Genomic DNA, 17,332 nt, shown 5'->3' with positions numbered 1-17,332 from the left:
TTCTGGGGCACACTGAGGTATGCTGGCTCTGTGGCTGAGAACTTCTAGTATCTGTGGCTTCTTCTTTCTGAGTGAAGGGACTTAGGATGCCTGGTGGCAAGAGAGGAGATTTACCCATACGTCAGTGTGGGGGAATGGGCCTCACAACACAAGTAAATACATCTCTTGTACTCTGATTTATGAATAGGTTACTGATGAAATTGAGAGGTTACTGATGAAATTGAGAGATCACCTCATTTATCTGGGATTCTGGTTTGGTGGCAGCAGAGGAGGTGAAGCTCAGTGAACCTACAAAATTGCTGAGACAGATTCTATTATTTTTTAAGCAGGCCACAGAGCAGCTTGTCATTCCCCATCGGCATGGACTTGGATGAGATGCCTGATAACTTCCTGGTTGCCAGCTCCTGTTTCATCCTCACTGGGCAGACCCATGCCCGTGCTGAGAAAATCTACTAGAAGAAAAGATCTCTGTACATGGGCAAAGCACACGTGGTATTAACAAATTTGGCACCTTTATGGAAGACGGGTATTCATTCAACAAATCCATTAATTTATCCAACAAATATTTACTAAATATTTAATACCAACAGGTACTGTTTTGCAGAGATAAACAGAACCAAGTTTCTGACCATATGAAGCTTCGTTCGTAGGCGGGGGAGAGAGTAAACATTTAAAAACAAGCCAGTGATCAGTATCTGGTCAGATACTGATAAACCATATGATGAAAACAAAAGAGATGATAAAGATAGAGATGAGGGCAAGGTTAACTGCCTTGACAAAGAGGATGGAGAGAAAGCATGAGCCGTGTGTCACCCAGAGAGACACATTCCAGCATGCCAGAAGAGTCCTGGGTGGCGCCTGAGGGTGGTATGAATTGGTTTGTGTGTATGGGGTGGGGGGCAGGGGGAGTGACAGGAGAAGCAAGAAGTGTGTGTGAGTAAAGCAGAGAGAGTGCCTTGGACGTCCCTAGGAAATGAAATTGCAGCTAAAATGCAGGGCGGGGTGGGGGTGGGGGAGCCGCAGGTCAGATTACGTAGAGCCGAGAAGGGCCGTCACAAGACAATTGGGTTGTATTCTAAATGTGACAGGAAACCACTGGAACATCTTTAACAGGAGAGTATCATGATCTGATGTACACTCTAGAAGGAATATTCTAGTTGCAGTGTGTAGAATAGACCCAGAGTGCAAGGAGAGACAGGGAGAGCAGTCTGTGGCTGACTGTGGCCATCTAGGGGATAGAAGGAGGTACCCTGGTCTAGGGTGGTGTCACAGGTTGGGTTGTCTAGAAAGCAGACTCTGAGATGGAATTTAGCATGCGGAGCGCTTATTCACGAGAGCCCTTGGGATAAACACCCGTGAAAGAGAAGGGACTGGAGCAGCAGTGGACAGAGGGAGCTCCGTACGAGAGGACCAGAGATGTCCCCTGTTGCACTGAGATGGCCAGGTATTCAGACTATACCATAAAATTTATCTGGCATCAGATATGAGCCACCTCTGTGACACTGGGTAAGGTGGCTCTCTGCCGCTGAGACAATATCTCAAGGATCTGATTGCTGAATGCCGTATGCCAGCTGGACTTGCAGCAGCTGGGGCGGCAAGGCCTTCACCGAGGGGCCCCTTCCAGCAGTTAACAGGACGAACTGCAGCCACTGTGCTGCAGCTGGTCTCATCGAGAGCCATAACTAGAACTCATCCTCCCCCTCCTCCACTATGCATTCTAAATCCCCCCTCACTCCTACCCATAACCTCAGGAGGTCTTAGGGACTTACCTGGTGTCATGACCAACACTTCCATAATCATACCCTTCTCATTCTGGGGGTGCCACACATATCCACTCAGTTATAATGGAGCAAGGGAGCCCCCAACCCCCTCTCACTGATCGGGGCCAGTTACACCTGCCAGGGTGGTGACTTTCATCTTGCTGGCTGATCATATTATAATTTAATTATAATTTAATGGGACTCTTGCTGTGTCCACGGACAAAAACGCCTTTACTGTGGTAGTTGTGAGATGTAATAATTTGTTCTTTTCTTTATTTGGGTGGATTGTCCCAGAATGCCCCAACCACTGGACCCCTAAAAATTTTACTGGTGTGACATGCATTCTAAATCACAGTAGGGTTTATTTCCTACCCTCTGGAATGCATGTTTCTTTCTAGAGTCTCCAATGTGCTACCTGGATTAGAGGAGGATGTTCAGAAGGGCCAGGTGTCTTTGAACTATGACAAAGTCAAAACAGTTAATTTAGCCCTGGGGAAAACCTGTAAATGTGTACTATTCTCTGTTCTGTCTGAACGCAAACTGTCTCTGATCTTCTTTATTGATGAGAACAAAAAAAAGTTTATTTGCCAAATATGAAGGCAAGGTGTAATTACTGCAATAGACCATGGCATCTAAGCTGGATGAAAAAAAGAATGGAGGATGAGATGTTGATTGTCCAGGGAAGGTGGTGGTGATAGACAGTGAGTGATATGACGTAAGGTTAGTGGATTAGAGATCTTCATGATGTCCAGGAATGGATGAAATAGAGTGTTCGTTCGTGTTGCAGGATTCTCGGACGGAGAGATGGGACACAGAGGCTATAAGCAAGAAGCAGCATTTATTGATGCCAGCACCGGCTCAGCGGATTCTTATCCAAAGGCTGAGCCCCGCTTGCAACATACCAGGCAGTTTTATACAGTCTTATCATTCCTACACAGCTACAGATAGAAAGAACATTAATTGGTTGGCAAGCTATGAAAAAACTGATATTAGCCAGAGAGTTCTTGAGGTAGGGGAGAGGGCAGCCAGGAACCAACTCTTTGAGCAGGAAATGACCAGGCTGAGTCACATTAGAGGAAATAAGAAGAGGTTAAAAGTATTGGTTAGGACGCAGTGCTTACGTTTCATATTTAATGATAGTGGATTTACAGATAATCACAGTAAAGAGAGGAAACGTTTATAGCAGCAATTGGAGGGGTCAGTTAACTGAGATATCAGAGGCACCAACAATTGTATGGATGCCAAAGTCACCAAAAATGATTACGGGTGGGGCAGGAAAGTGGTAGAATATTTATATTTAACCACCAAGGAAGATTGACCCCGAGGGCAGTGGGAAAGACAGTGGGGCTTATGATTTCATGCCATGAACTTCAAAGTACCCGGGATGTTGAAAGAGGCTGCAATACCCAAAGAGGATGTTTATCTCACTGTTAGGCTCACTAAAGCAAAAAATTGACAGAAAAAAACCAGCCAGCTCTGAAGAGAGGTGCAGAAGAGGCACCGTCCTCCAAGGGGTTCATCTTTTTCACTTAAGGCAAGTTCATGAACATCCAGGAGAGAGAAGGGGGTTAAAATACCATGGGTTTGGGCAGCCAGGATGGGTGGCAGTGATCTGTCGATAAATGCTGAAGAATCAGTTCTGGGGACGGTGGCGGGGAGGGAAGGTTCTGCTTTGCAGTGATTGCCAGCCTCTGTGGAGTTCGTACTCCCTCTCCCCGCCCCCCATTTCAAGCTGCCTGACCTCCAGGGCCAAGATTAGGGTGACTCAAGTGAGGCACTTGTCCCAGGCTCAAAATTGAATGCAGCACTAAAAAGACTCGGTCATTATGATAAATAAGATTTTAGTATGATGTATAAAAAAGGAATACATTCATTAAATGCATAAATATGATGATTTCCTACAGTTATAACAACAGAAAGTCAGAGCAGGGTACCAGGGTGGAGAGTGCCTAGGGCTGGGGGAGGCACTCTGTAGCCTCTGAAGAGGCTCCACATTTCATTATAAATTTCAAGTGATTTGCGAAAATCCTGAAAGAAGTCTTGTCTACTGCTGCAGTCGTCATCAGTTTCATCAGAATCAGGGCTTTGAACAACCAGATTTTGTCAAGAAATGAGAGCACACTCCCCAGAAACTCGCTGACTCTACAGAGGTCTTCTGGAAGTACATAATAAAACTTCAGGCAGTTTTTTCTTTTGTTACATGAAAAGGAAAGCCCATCGTCCAAACGCTTGGCGAAGCTTAACGTTTATGAGTCATAAAGCATGGTACATTTTTTATTATTTCTGTGAAGAAAATACATTTTCCGTGCAATACAAATTCATTCCATGCACAATTCAGAGCGTATGTTTTTATGTATATTCTTCCTGGGAGGAGTTTGAAGCTTTCTTTTAGATCCTTACACGGATTTCTGCCTCTCAAAAGTGTGAATATCAGAGAGCAGCCTCCATAAAATGGAATAGTATTTCCACACTAGAAACCCATAGACTGCAAGATGCCTATACATACCTATAACTTATTATATATGTGGCAAATGCTTAGATAACCTTTCTGGATGGATAAGTAAGTCTGTCAGTGAATCTTTAATATGGCTGGGGGGGGGGCGGATATTTTTTGAAACTATATGATTAGTTCTGATCATTAATTTAGAAAAAAAACCCTCACAAGTTTTATAGGAAGTAAAATTATAGAGAAAAAGTTCTAATTCCAGCTAACCAAGCAAGGGAACTGAGTTTTCCAAGAGAACGTTTCTTGGTAAACCTAGCCGCTAGTGAAGGGTTATACTTCTCTTCTTTGCTCCCTTCTTCCTTTCTGCTATCTGGAAGGCAGATATAATGGCTAGAGCTCAAACAACCAGTTGGAATCAGGAGACTGCATGGATAAACAGTAGAATAGAAAGATCCTGGATTCTTTAAATGGTGTAGCTGCCATATCAGACCTGGACTGCCTTCTTCCAATCTTCTTTTTCATGAAAGAAAAAAAAAAAAAAAGACTTCTATCTGATTTATGCTACTGCTTGCTGCAAACTCTGCGTAGATAATGTCACTTATGTGTCACAGTTACCCAGAGGGGTATTTATTGTTATACCAATGTTATAAATGAGGAAACCAAAACCTTGAATAGCTGGCAGGTGAAGGTAGGCAATCCGGCTACCATATCATGTTATTCCAAGCACTTAACAAGTGTTAATTTAAGTAGTCCCCACTTAGAAGATTGTTAGTTACTATTATTCCCCCAATTTGTAGAAGAGGAGACAGAGGCATAGAAAGGTTAAAAACTACTGCAGATCACAGCAAGTAAGATGGAGCCAGGGTCTAAGGCAGGGAGGGATCTGACTCTGGGTTTTGCGATCAGAGATGGAGAGGAACTCTGTGTTCTCACAGAACATTATGGTAAATGTTTATGGGCTGCTTTTGCCCAATGAATGGGAATTAGTCCTGATTCAGGGCCATGTGCCCAGGTGGCCCTGATTTAACTCTGGCATTTAAAACTCATCGCCCTTGAAGCATGGCTAATGCCGAGATCATAGGTGGATGATGATTTTAAAGAAGTAGAAACAAAAGCCAATATTTGCAAAAAACTCTCTTCAGTGTCCATTATAAAAAATTCTCAGAGAGCTACCCCCAGTAGCAAAGTTTCTATTTTAAGAGTATCAGAGTATCTTGCTTGGTAAACACTTATCTGTAAATGTTCAGAAAAATATCATAAAAATTTCTGGGCAACTGAAGGTCAAAGTAATAATAAACACGTATTAATCATGTTCTATTGGAGTGTGAGGGTGACTGCTCTTCTCCTGAGTTGAGAAAACGTCAAGCCATAGACACCAGAATCAGGCATATAGAGATCAAAGCATCAACTTTGTTTCTGAATTGGAGAATTTTCATTGGGGCTGATTGGAGAATTTGGTTTGAACTTTGAATACAGGCTCCATAATGTGCTCTTCTGGATTGAATGCGCCCACTACTGCCATGCAAAGCTATAGCACTCTGTCTTCTTCTCAGAGGTTGATCATTAACCTGGTGGAAAATCCTGACGACAGGGTTCTTTCTCTAAGATGGAGGAGGGGGCAATGGTCGGAGCACGGAAGTCAACAATCTCAATAAATATTCCTACTTTTCCCATTGAGATGCTACTGAGATTCCATAGAGGTCACATTCTCCTTCACCAAGATTAACATCGTCTTATCATCAGATTATTTGGGTGTTACTTTGGGGATTCAGCATTCCAAAGAAGCCTTTCTCTTACATTAGTAGAAATCTGAAGGCTTGAGTTGGAGAAATTTACGTGGGAAGAATTTTAATGTAATTGAATGCATTGAAGTGCAGCCTTACCGAGGAATCAGATTGCAGTAGTAGGAAAAATCAGATGACTGTGTCTGAAAAAAATCAGATAACTGTGTTTGAGAGAGACATGGAAACGGGCAAACCAGGAAATCGTTAGCAACAAGTGAAGATAGCAAAATGGGTTTAGGGAGTGGGATTCTTTTGGAATGGGAGTAGACAATTTTATCTTTTACTAAAAAATATTGTAATTATTATCCAATTACTAAGAATAAGATCTGGATTATGCCATAAACTTGGCTTTTCTGAGAATACTCTAAATATTATAGCAGTACTAAAAAGCAGAGAAATAGATTTTTTGTTTGTTATTGAGCTTTTGTAAAATAGTACCACAAAAGCAAATATTTAGACTGGTCAATATAATACTTTCAGTGGTAATAAGTTTTTATCGTTTATAAATTCTTGCAACATTTTGATCTTAATCTGTCAGACGTTTAACACATAATGCATATGTATATGTTTTTGCAAACTTATAAAAATATAAATTTGGTTATGCATAAGCAAATGCATTCTTATAAACATGATCTAAACATTTTTAGCGTTGTGAAAACATGTAAGTTAAAGTTTAGTTTAAAAAATTTAAGTTGGCGTGTTCTTCTTCGATTGTCATTTAACTTAAATGTATTTATTTCAACATTCTTCAAGTTGGTGTGTTCTTCTTCGATTGTCATTTAACTTAAATGTATTTATTTCAACATGTCTGCTGCTTATTTATAATAAAGCTTATATGGAACTGAAGAAACAGTGAAAATTACTTGGAAATTGAAAACCCACTTTGCTTTTAGATCTATGACTCAAGAAATGGCTTTTTGGACAACTTTGAATTTAAATGTCCTTGTATATATATCAACTTTGATACGACCCAGTTCTAAAATTTTTCAAGACAGTTTCTTTACAAGTGAATCATTGAATTTATAATACGATACTGACAAGAATACTGAACTAGTATTAGATTTTGATGAATTCACATGCCAATGCTTTCTTCCAAAGTAGAATCCTCTTGGGCCTGCACCAAAACGGGGAGAAACTGGCTTATTTATGTAGCATTATTAGTTTGCAAAAGTGAGTCAATGTTATTAGACTATACAGAGTTAAATTGTGCCTGGGATATGTGAGATGTATTTAGGGGTTCATGAGGCCCAAACTACTTTCATAATAATGCTAAAACAGCAAGAAGAGGGATCACTTCCCAACTCATTTTATGATGCCAGCATTATCTTGATACTAAAACCAGGTGAAGATATTACAGAAAAGCTACACACAATATCCCTCAAGAACGTGGTTTCAAAAATTCTAAACAAAATTGTAGCAAATACAATCTAGTAATGTTTAAAAGAGGTAAAGCCCCATGACCAAGTTTATCCCAGGAATGGAAAGTTGCTTGACGATTTGAAAATCAGAAACAAACTAAAAAAGAAATAAATATACAATCGTTATCAGTAAACATAAAAAAAGCATTTGACAGAATCCAATGTCCATTCCTAATTAAAAATTCTCAGTAAAACTAGCAAAAATGGGAAAGATGGAGGGATCACACTGACAAAAGATGCTCAAGATCTGTGCACTGAACATTAAAAATAGTGCTGAGAGAAATTAAAGAAATTCTAAATAAATGGAGAGTTTCACTATGTTCATTAGTTAGAAGACTCAATACTGTTACAATGCCAGTTCTCAGGTCGGCGTCCAGGTTCAATGTGACACCTGCCTAAATGCCATCAGGTTTTTTGACAAACTGGTAGAAACTGACACACCGCTTCTAATATTCATATGGAAGAAACTAGGGTGACCAAAAACCTTTGAAAAAGAAGAATAAACTTGGAGGATTAACAGTAACGTATTATACAGTAATTAAGAATGGTGTGGTATAGTTTTTAGAAGCTAAGAAAAGAGAAATCTTTCTGATCTCAGGTTGGAAAAGGGTTTCTTAGAGAAGAAACAAACAGCACTAAAGGAAAAGATGGGTACATTTGATCACAGTAAAATTAAGAACATTTTTTTCTTATGAAAATATCATAAAAAGCATACAAATCCAGGCCCTCGGAGCGTTACGAGACATTTGCAATGGAGATCGATCGATCTATCTATCTATCTATCTCTCTATCTATCTATCTATCTATCTATCTATCTATCTATCTATCTATCTATCTATCCATCCATTAAAATACACGAAGCAGAAATATATGTATAATATATATATATCTCCAACGAAGAATTATTATCCAGAATATATAAAAGATTCCTACAAATCAGTAGGACAGCAACAACCAAATAGAAAAAATGGGGGAAAGACTGAAAAAGATATTCAATAAAACTGGAGATCCCAGTGGCCAACAGACATGAAAATATACTCAACCTCTTTAGTAATCAGTGAAATGCAAATTAAAATCACAAATAGATGCCAGCAAAAAACATTCCAGACTGGCAAAAATGAAAGAGTCTGATAATAGTAAACATTTGTGAGCAGCATAACTTTTCACATATAGCTGAGGAAAGCATATTGGTGCAATCACTGTGGAGACCAATTTGTTATTATCTAGTGAAGTCGAAGATATATACATTTGCACTTCAGCGATGTCTGTCCTAGAGAAACTCTTAAACATCTATATGTATCCTGGTGCCTATGCGTACACAGCATTGGCTGTAACAGCAAAAACCAGGAAACAACTCAATTGTGCATCAATAATAGATTAGATAAATACATTACAGCATGTTTATACAATGGAATATCAAGGCAAAAATAATATAAACAAATCGCAGTTATAAGAACATGAATGAAATGAAACTCATTTTTCATGATCAAATGAAGCAAGCTAGAAAATTATATATATATAATATATATTACATATATATTATATATATATATATATAAAAATTTATTCTTAATGCCACTTTTCATAGAGTCCCCTGAGGGCATCTCACTCCTGCCTTTGCTGACAGCATCAGTATCCTTGGGGAGCTTGACATCTCCTAATGCCACCAAAGCCACCAGTCCTCAAGGTGCCAGAGTGAAGCTGGGCTCCACATAGAGTGGGAAGCAAATTCCCTGCCCCCTGTATCTTGTACTTTGATGCTGGATGCTGCGGCATCACCGTTCGAGCCCCAAGTCTTATAAAATCTCTCACCAAAACTTCAAGTTTTTACTTCTAACCTCTTCCTTCAAAGAGACTCAAACCAACTCAACATAACAGGAGATGCCGGGAAGAAGGCAAGGGTGGTGACAGGGGACACTGCCATACTCTCTTAGCCTAGTCTCTGGCTGCTCTTGAAAAACAACCATCCTGATCCTCACACAAAATAAGCAAAATTTACCCTCCTCTTTCTTCAAATCAAAACAAAAAAGCACTCATTCCTAGAACCGTTAGAATTTGCTTGATAATCTTAGAATTTGTTTAAGCTCTCTGTTTGCCTCGGTAAACTCTCAAACGTATGACACATTTGGCTGGGCTTTTGGAAGCATGCTCCCTGAGTAATATAATATCTATTTCTTTCTTCTTTAATATCCACCTGAATACTCTCTGGGAATCATAGATTTAGTGTTCAGGTGTACTTTTTCCATTATTAGTATGTAGTGTTATTTTTCTATTAAATGTTCTTCCTTACAAGAGCACACATGTCCTTTATCAAATTCCAATTTATTTGTATTGAACTATCTAGTTCTCATTCCTATGTTTACTCCATGTGATATTATTTTGGGGGCACTCGAGGTCATAAATAAAATGACCAACTCATTCCAGCTTACCTGCAGCTTTCCTGATTTTAAAACTCAAAGTCCTGTGATACAGGAAGCCCCACAGTACCAGGCAAACAAGGATGGATTGTAAGAGTTAGTCCTGACCATCCTTCAACAGCAGAAGGACTTGAGGTCGATAAAACCTGCGTTTTTTTGTTTTTTGTTTTGTAGTTTTACTTTCTTTATCGAAGCTCAGTGTAAATTCATTTATATTTTTACTATTAAACATAGTCTACATTACCCTTTTTATAAATGAAACGTTACTGTACTTTAGTAATACTTCGTAAAATAATGAAGATAATGCCTGATATGTGTATATTGTCAAATGTACTCTTCATTATATGTCTTTCATTTTTTAATTGTACAGACTCTCTTTGGTGATTTTATTTTGAGACACTCTCATGTTCTACTTAAGGTGATAAAATCCGAGCTTCCTTATGGGCACAGGCTGTGCTTAAATTTCTTAAGACGTCTCCATGGCTCTCTTAATCATTAATTTTAGAGCATTCATCTTATGAGGCAGAACAAAGACACCATGTTCACAGTCATGTTCATGGACAAGCACAGTACATTACCATAAGAACTGCTTCACTTCCCCTACCAGTGCCTACCTCCAAGTGGATGCAGTTATCAGTTCTTTAATGGGAAGAGTGTGATCGTGTGTGTGGCTAGGAGCTGACTTAGAACCAGTCAGTACTCTCCTGGATGGCCCCAAGACTTGCTAAGTGGTACTTTGTTGGGTCCTTGGTGTTCTCACAGTTTTGCTGAAACACCCCACACAGAGGGTGAAAGTAGATTAGGCCTAAGAAAATCAGCAGAGCCTGGGCCTGGAGCTAGAAGTACCCAGCACAAGTGAGAGCAGCAACAATCCAAGAGATTCTGGAAGACAAGCCAAGTTGCTTGCCAAAGATGGAATCTGAATTTGAGGACATTTTCACTTAATCAAGGACAAGTTGTCCCCAGTGACCAGAAAGACTAGAGGATGCAGAAATATTACTCACTCTTATTATTATAGATGCTGTTATTATAAGACATAACCACTCCAGTTTTAAGATGTGTAAATTTAGCTGGTCACCTCTCTGCAGGCCACAATTTAATCATCTGTAGATCAGTGAGTTACACCAGATAATATCTAAGTTTCCTGCCATTGATAATGGATTATGATGCTGAGAATTTGAAAAGGAAGGATGAAATTTATGGAGAAATCAGTAAGATTAGCGTATGAGCTCATCGTTACAAGTTTCATGATTAACAGAATGTGGTTAGGGGTTCCAGAAACTAGGCCTAAGGTATAGACTTCCTTTGCCCAGTTTCAGGTTTTAATTATCCTTTAACCCTTTCACATTTCAGCAGGCTATCACAATGGACAGATACCAAGGCTATCAGCAGGGAGTAGCATTTATTGATGCTGGCTCAGTGAATTCTTATCCAAAGTTTGTTGAGCCCCGACTGTAACATAACAGGAAGTTTTATACAGTCTTGTCATTCCTACACAGCTACAGAGATAAGGAAGAACATTAATTGGTTGGCAAGCTATGAGGAAAGTGACGTTAGCAGGAGAGTCCATGAGGTGGGGGGAGCACAGTCAGGAACGAACTCCTTCAAGCAGGAAATGGCCAGGCGGGGTCAGGCTGCCACAGGGGAACCACGCTTGTGCTGCCCAGTCATCATGACTGCCTCCTCTTCTCTTCCCCGCAGCTCGTAGGTATGTTCTCTCCTATACAAGCTAAGTGACCCTTCCTGGAAAATCTAGAAAGCAGAAGATTTCCACATTCCCCAGAAGACTGCACTTCCTATTTGCATGGCACTGTCCCAGGCCCTCTGGGGGAAACAAAGAAAGATAAGGCACTGTGCCTGTGCAAGCAGAGTCTGCCATCTTGTTGAGGCTATTCAATAACAATAAAAAGTTGCAAGTGTGAGACACAGAAACAAAGGCCACGGGTCCCCCACGGTGTGTGGGGCCTTCCGCATGTTTTGGAATACAACGCTGCATGTCACAGACACTAAAAACCGCTTTCTAAACTGTTCTGTAATTTTCTTTAGGAAATTAAGCTTAACTTGTCTACAAGAAATGTGCTCACGCTGACAAAAGCCAGTTAGATTCAGAAATCCAGTGGCCAGAGCTGCTATGCTGATGGCAGTGTACACCAGTGTCCAGTAACCAAGCATCTCTGATGTCCTATCAATAATTTAATGTCCATGGCATCAGTCTTTTTCTATGTCTATATTTTCCCAGGAACTCATGCTCATCACCACGACGGCAGGTTTAGACATTCTGTTACTGGAGAGTGGGGTCCTCTCCCGGAGCGTTGTCCAGGTTCTCAATGTCTCGAACAAAGAATTGAGCAAGACACCGAAATACAGTAGAAAAGAAACGCTTTATTAGAAGGGAAAGTGCACTTCCAGACATGAAAGCGAGCCTGAGCAAGAGAACTGTGACTCAAAAGGCCTGATAACAAAGCCTGTGTGGTTTTTATCCCTTTTTTGCTGTGGGTGATGACTTTTCTTAGAGGAGTGGGCTTCCTTGATTGACAACTAAGATCGATAGGACTCAGATTCATCATTTTGCTTTCTGAGCATGTTGGTTCCTAGAATTCAGTCTGTTATAATGATATTAATGAACTTCCAAGCATATGCATTATAACGATGGTATAATGAGGCTCAGGTGAGTTGAAGGTCATTGGGGTCTCCATTGTGCAGGTGAGAGTGACTGGCTTAAATGGGTACCTAAATCTCTGCCTACAGGTTTCTTTGTGTGAGTAAAAAAAAATGCCTTCTGGCTTGTGAGCTGATTAGGGGAGATCCCTTCTAAGATAGGATGACCTCAGTGTCTTTCAGGCAGACCTGAAACCCCCTAACTAACTTTCCTGCCTAACTCTTTTCTAAGAGCCATGAACCCACCTTGTTATCAGTATGGATGTTGGGGGATGGGAGGTCTCTTCTTCTGTATCTGCTTCCTGCTGAGAATGGCCTGTAGTCCCTGCCTACTGGGGTTTCATGGAGCTCTTTCTCCTTCTGCCTCAGTCAGGGTGGGGTCTTGGGTTTCCTGCTGAAGTGCCACCTCAGTCCCTAGACAAGGAAAAGAAAATACAAACTCATTATTTAAATCATACATCTATTAATTTCTTTTATTGATTTGCCTATTAAGTGAGGAGAGGGAAACAGGCTTGGTTAATACGTTTCTTAAAGAGTAAAAAGGAAGACCTTTGGCTTATAGTTGCTCCCCCCTCCCCTGCCCGGGCTCTAAAGGCCCAGCCTGGCTTAACACCATTTCTGCTTAACAAAGGGCTGATGATCCTTATCAATAGCCAGAGGATCTGAGTCACTAGGGCTCAGGATTTGAGGGAAAGGGGCTTTTTCCAAAGAAAAGAGGGAAGAAAACTTAACTAGGTTTACTAAAAAGATGAACTCTGCAAGAGATGTCCCATTTCATTTCCTGCTAAAAGATTAAGAATTTTACAAGTGATGTCCCGTCTCCATTTCACCTCAGTTTTCTTTTGAAATATTGACTGAGTGCCTATCCGGAGTCCAGCCCTTATCTAGATGGGAAAATTCAAAAGTTGAGGCCAAAGGAAGAGGCAAACGCCCTTGAGATGAGTGACAAACTTAGCTTCCTCTCTCTACATACTCGAGCATAGAATCCAACCTTTTCTGTACATGGAATAACAGAACTCCCTCACCTTTCAGACCTTCTCTCACAGACCTATTTACTTTCAACGTTTCAGCGGACCTCCAGGCTTTAAAATGCAAATGGCCCGAAAGAGGGAGTTTCTGAATCCACAGATCACTTTGGCTCAAGATGAATAGTTTTCAATGGGTTTAATTACTAAGGAAGGAGCACAGCACCCTTGGGCATTGGGTCTGGGTTTGGGAGATCTGAAACTGAGCTGAGTCAGAGAGAGAGGTGGGATTGGCGAAAAGTACAGATAAAGGCAGGCCATGTTGATACATGAGTTTATATTATTATTGCTTCTTAGCTTAGGGGAAAGAAGAAAGGACCCTGTGTGAGCATGAAGAGAGAAGGAAGGAAGGAAGGAAGGAAGGAAGGAAGGAAGGAAGGAAGGAAGGAGAGGAAGGAGGGATGGGGAGGAAAGGGAGGAAGGAAGGAAGGAAGGAAGGGAGAGGAAGGGAAGAAGAGAGGAAGGAGAGAGGGATGGGGAGGAAAGGGAGGAAGAAGAAAAGGAAAAAAGTTAGAAAATACACTGATTTAGATACCTCCAAGCCTAGATCTGGAGCAGGTTGGTTATCAGTTCTTTCTCTTCTCCTCCTGCATGGACTTCTTTAAGAAAGGGAATTCGAGATTTAGCTCAGGGAGCTTCTTCCTGTCTTGTACTGTTTCCTTCCACCTATGGGGAAAAATGGGGGTGAGGAGGAAGGAAAACTAAGGCCAAGAATAAAGGCAGGGCTGAAAGGAAGGAGAGGTGCGGGTGGGGGGATCCACTCAGCAGGCATTTGCTTCCATTATCTGTTTTCTGAGCACAGAGTGTCTCGCTCCTGTAGGTGCCTCTTCCATCCATGGCACCTTCAGAAAAAGGCTGTGTGGTTTTTCAGGTTGGCCCCAAGATTCACACATCATCGCCATCAGCTTCCATCATCACCATCAGCTTCCACGGTGACAGCTGGTCTTCCCAAAGGGACTCACATAACCCTGCGGCCTGACACCCATCTCCAAGGACCCATGTGAGGGTCCTGGGGAAGGAAGCTTTCTCTCTCCAAAATAATTCCGAGGCTACTCCTCAAAATCCCTTTTTCTGCACAAAAACAAAATTCCTTGGAATAATCCACCAAGCACTCACTCCCCAAGAGAAATTTGCTTGATGCTTGCTTTCTCTTCAACAGCAAGACCAGCAGAGGAGTCATTCTAGACAAAGATCCTTCTTCAAAGGGGGCATTGAGCAACCAGGAAGAAGCCTGAGGTGTGAAGCCTGTGGTGACGTAGGTGCTGGCTTATTTCTTTCACTGTTTCAAGGAATTAACTACCAAATGCAAATAAGTAAAGCAAATAAGTAAAGCAATAGTTTGGTACTCGAAAATACATATATTCTACATTTATGCAAACTAGCTCTGGACTGTGGGCTGTAAATGTTAATAGGTTTTAATCTCTTTGGGGGCATCTAGTCTCCATGTCCCCTCACTCAGTGGTTACCCAAAGACAAATACAGCTGGATGGTTGGAAACACAGTTGTGGTGGTGGTGGTGGTGGGGGGGTGGTCCCTGAGTCACCCAGGCATTTCTGGGCCATAAGAACCACTCCCCTTTACTAAGCCCAACACCAGCAGGAAACTTCTGTGGAGTGTTAGGGTGTGCGTGTGGGAGTGGGGAGAAATCAGGTACAGGGAACAGGGAGGGTTTCTGGGTTGCACGTGGATGTAGTTAAGATTCTCGCTCCGTGGGTCTGAGGTTGGGGCCCGAAATTCTGCATTTTTGACATATTTCAGGCCGATGCTGCCAGTCTCCCAACCTTACTTTGAGAAGCAAAACGGGGACGCATACCAGGAAAGGGTAAGCGTTCACAGACAAAATTTTCCTTCTGAACACTGCCTTGGTCTAGCTCTGGATCTGAGCTTGAGTTCTAGATCGTTATAAATGGATTTTAATTTTATATGCACAAGTCGACTTCTTTAAAGCTGGTTGTTTTTCCCCAGGAAACACTACCTGAGGGCCAGTTTTGTATTAACATTTGTCGGGAAAGCTATGTACGTGGGTATGTGCTACCCCCTGCCGGTCACCGTGTGAAACGCACGGTCGATTCATTCTGTAACATCTTTAGATACCCACATTCCCGGAGCTTTAACACAAGTTACTATTGCAGAGCTAGTGCTTGAGACTATATGTTAGAATTGGTAGGAGCATTCGCAGTCCTGTAGTATTGGGTGGTGGGTGTCTTAAGATGACCCTGGAATATTTTTTTTCCCCCACAAGAAATAAGAAAGAATATGTATGCTGTAAAGGCATTCCAGGCTATTCTGATAGGCGCTCCCCTTCTGTCTGCTGAGACCCACCACGGTGTTGTCATTTTTCATATGACTGAGGCTCAGAAAGGCTAAGCGATAGACCCCATCGACCGCGGGAAATCTGGCTCGAGAACCTAAATCATGGCGCGTGACGCCTCACTTTAGATTTCCAGGTCATGGCTCTGTGGGAGGAGGTAGTGAATCTCCTTTAAGACTAGGATGGGCGACTCTTCAGAGCCACGCCTGCCCCCAATAAGTCAGTTTGGCAAAGATGGCTTCTTGGTCCGAAGGAGCAGGGAGAGGGCAGCAGGGCGGCCTCTAGTTACTATTTTTAATATAAGTACTCAAGGAATAACACATTTACGGCTGTTTGCCGGCTTCCTTTGTCAAGGACAATGCTTGTAATGACCACGGAGAAACCCTAGAACTGGGAATTTGAGCCCCAGCAGTTTCCTTTAAGGATTACTATGGAAGACAAGGAAGCAAGGGATAATGAGAAACCCCCTCTCTTTGAAAATAAAAAATGGTAAAAGCAATATCCTTCCAATATCTATCTTACAATGGAGGGTGACTTCAGCTGTGTACATAACCCAGGTCATAGATTCATCAGGCCACCGCTAAGGGGGATGTTGATTGATCGTGGGAAAAAGATAAAAAAAAAAAAAAAAAAGGCACTAGACAATATGGCTACTAGCAGCCATAGAGAAAAGAGGGGGAAAAAACATCGATTGGGGGGGGGAAAAAATCAAAGAGGCCAATTCTTCTGTCTTTTACTACCTACCCATCTTGGAAACGATTTTGGGCCAGGGAAGGAGGCGTCATCAGCTCAGAGGAGACATTTGAACTGAGACATAAAGAGAGAAGGCAGCCCTGCTAAGAGCCAGCAAGAGAAGATTTCAGGCACTGCGGAAAGCAATTGCAAATGTCCTGGGACAGGAAAGAACTTGGCATCTGAGAGAAACAGCAAGGAGGCCTGCAAGTGTGGCAAATAATCAGCAGAGGAAGAGAGGCATGAGACGAGGCAGTAAAGGGACAGTGTATAGAGGTTTCACTCAATCTGGAAGTCTGTACGTCACTGTAAGTGCAGTGGGAACTCCTTGATGGATCTAAAGCATGATCCATTTTAATTATTTAAAGGGTGTAGTGTAGGGGGTGGTTTCTAAATGTGGGAATACGGATGGTCTTCATTTTCTTGCATCATCTTTTCTATATTCTCTACTGATATTTTTATAGAGCATATATACACTGTATGTAAATGACTTTTATTATGTTAGAAAATAAAAATATAAACGCTTTATAAACATCGCAAACAGTGGTGCGAGGATGTGCCATTCTATAAATGGCATTGGTAAAAAAGTTCAATCTTGAACTATATTTCACGTGATAAGCCAAAATAAATTTCTTTGACCACATAATCCTACTTCTGGAGAACTAGCCTAAAATTAACCAAAATGTGTCCAATGCTTTACTCACAGTTCCTTAAAATATATTTACTTATAATAGAAACTAGAAATAACCTAAATGTCTAAGAATAGGAGAAACGATAGAAT

The sequence above is a fragment of the Pteropus vampyrus genome, unplaced genomic scaffold (assembly GCF_000151845.1).
Source record: "Pteropus vampyrus isolate Shadow unplaced genomic scaffold, Pvam_2.0 Scaffold48, whole genome shotgun sequence".
NCBI lineage: Eukaryota > Metazoa > Chordata > Mammalia > Chiroptera > Pteropodidae > Pteropus > Pteropus vampyrus.
Note: the sequence above shows the minus strand (reverse complement) of the source record.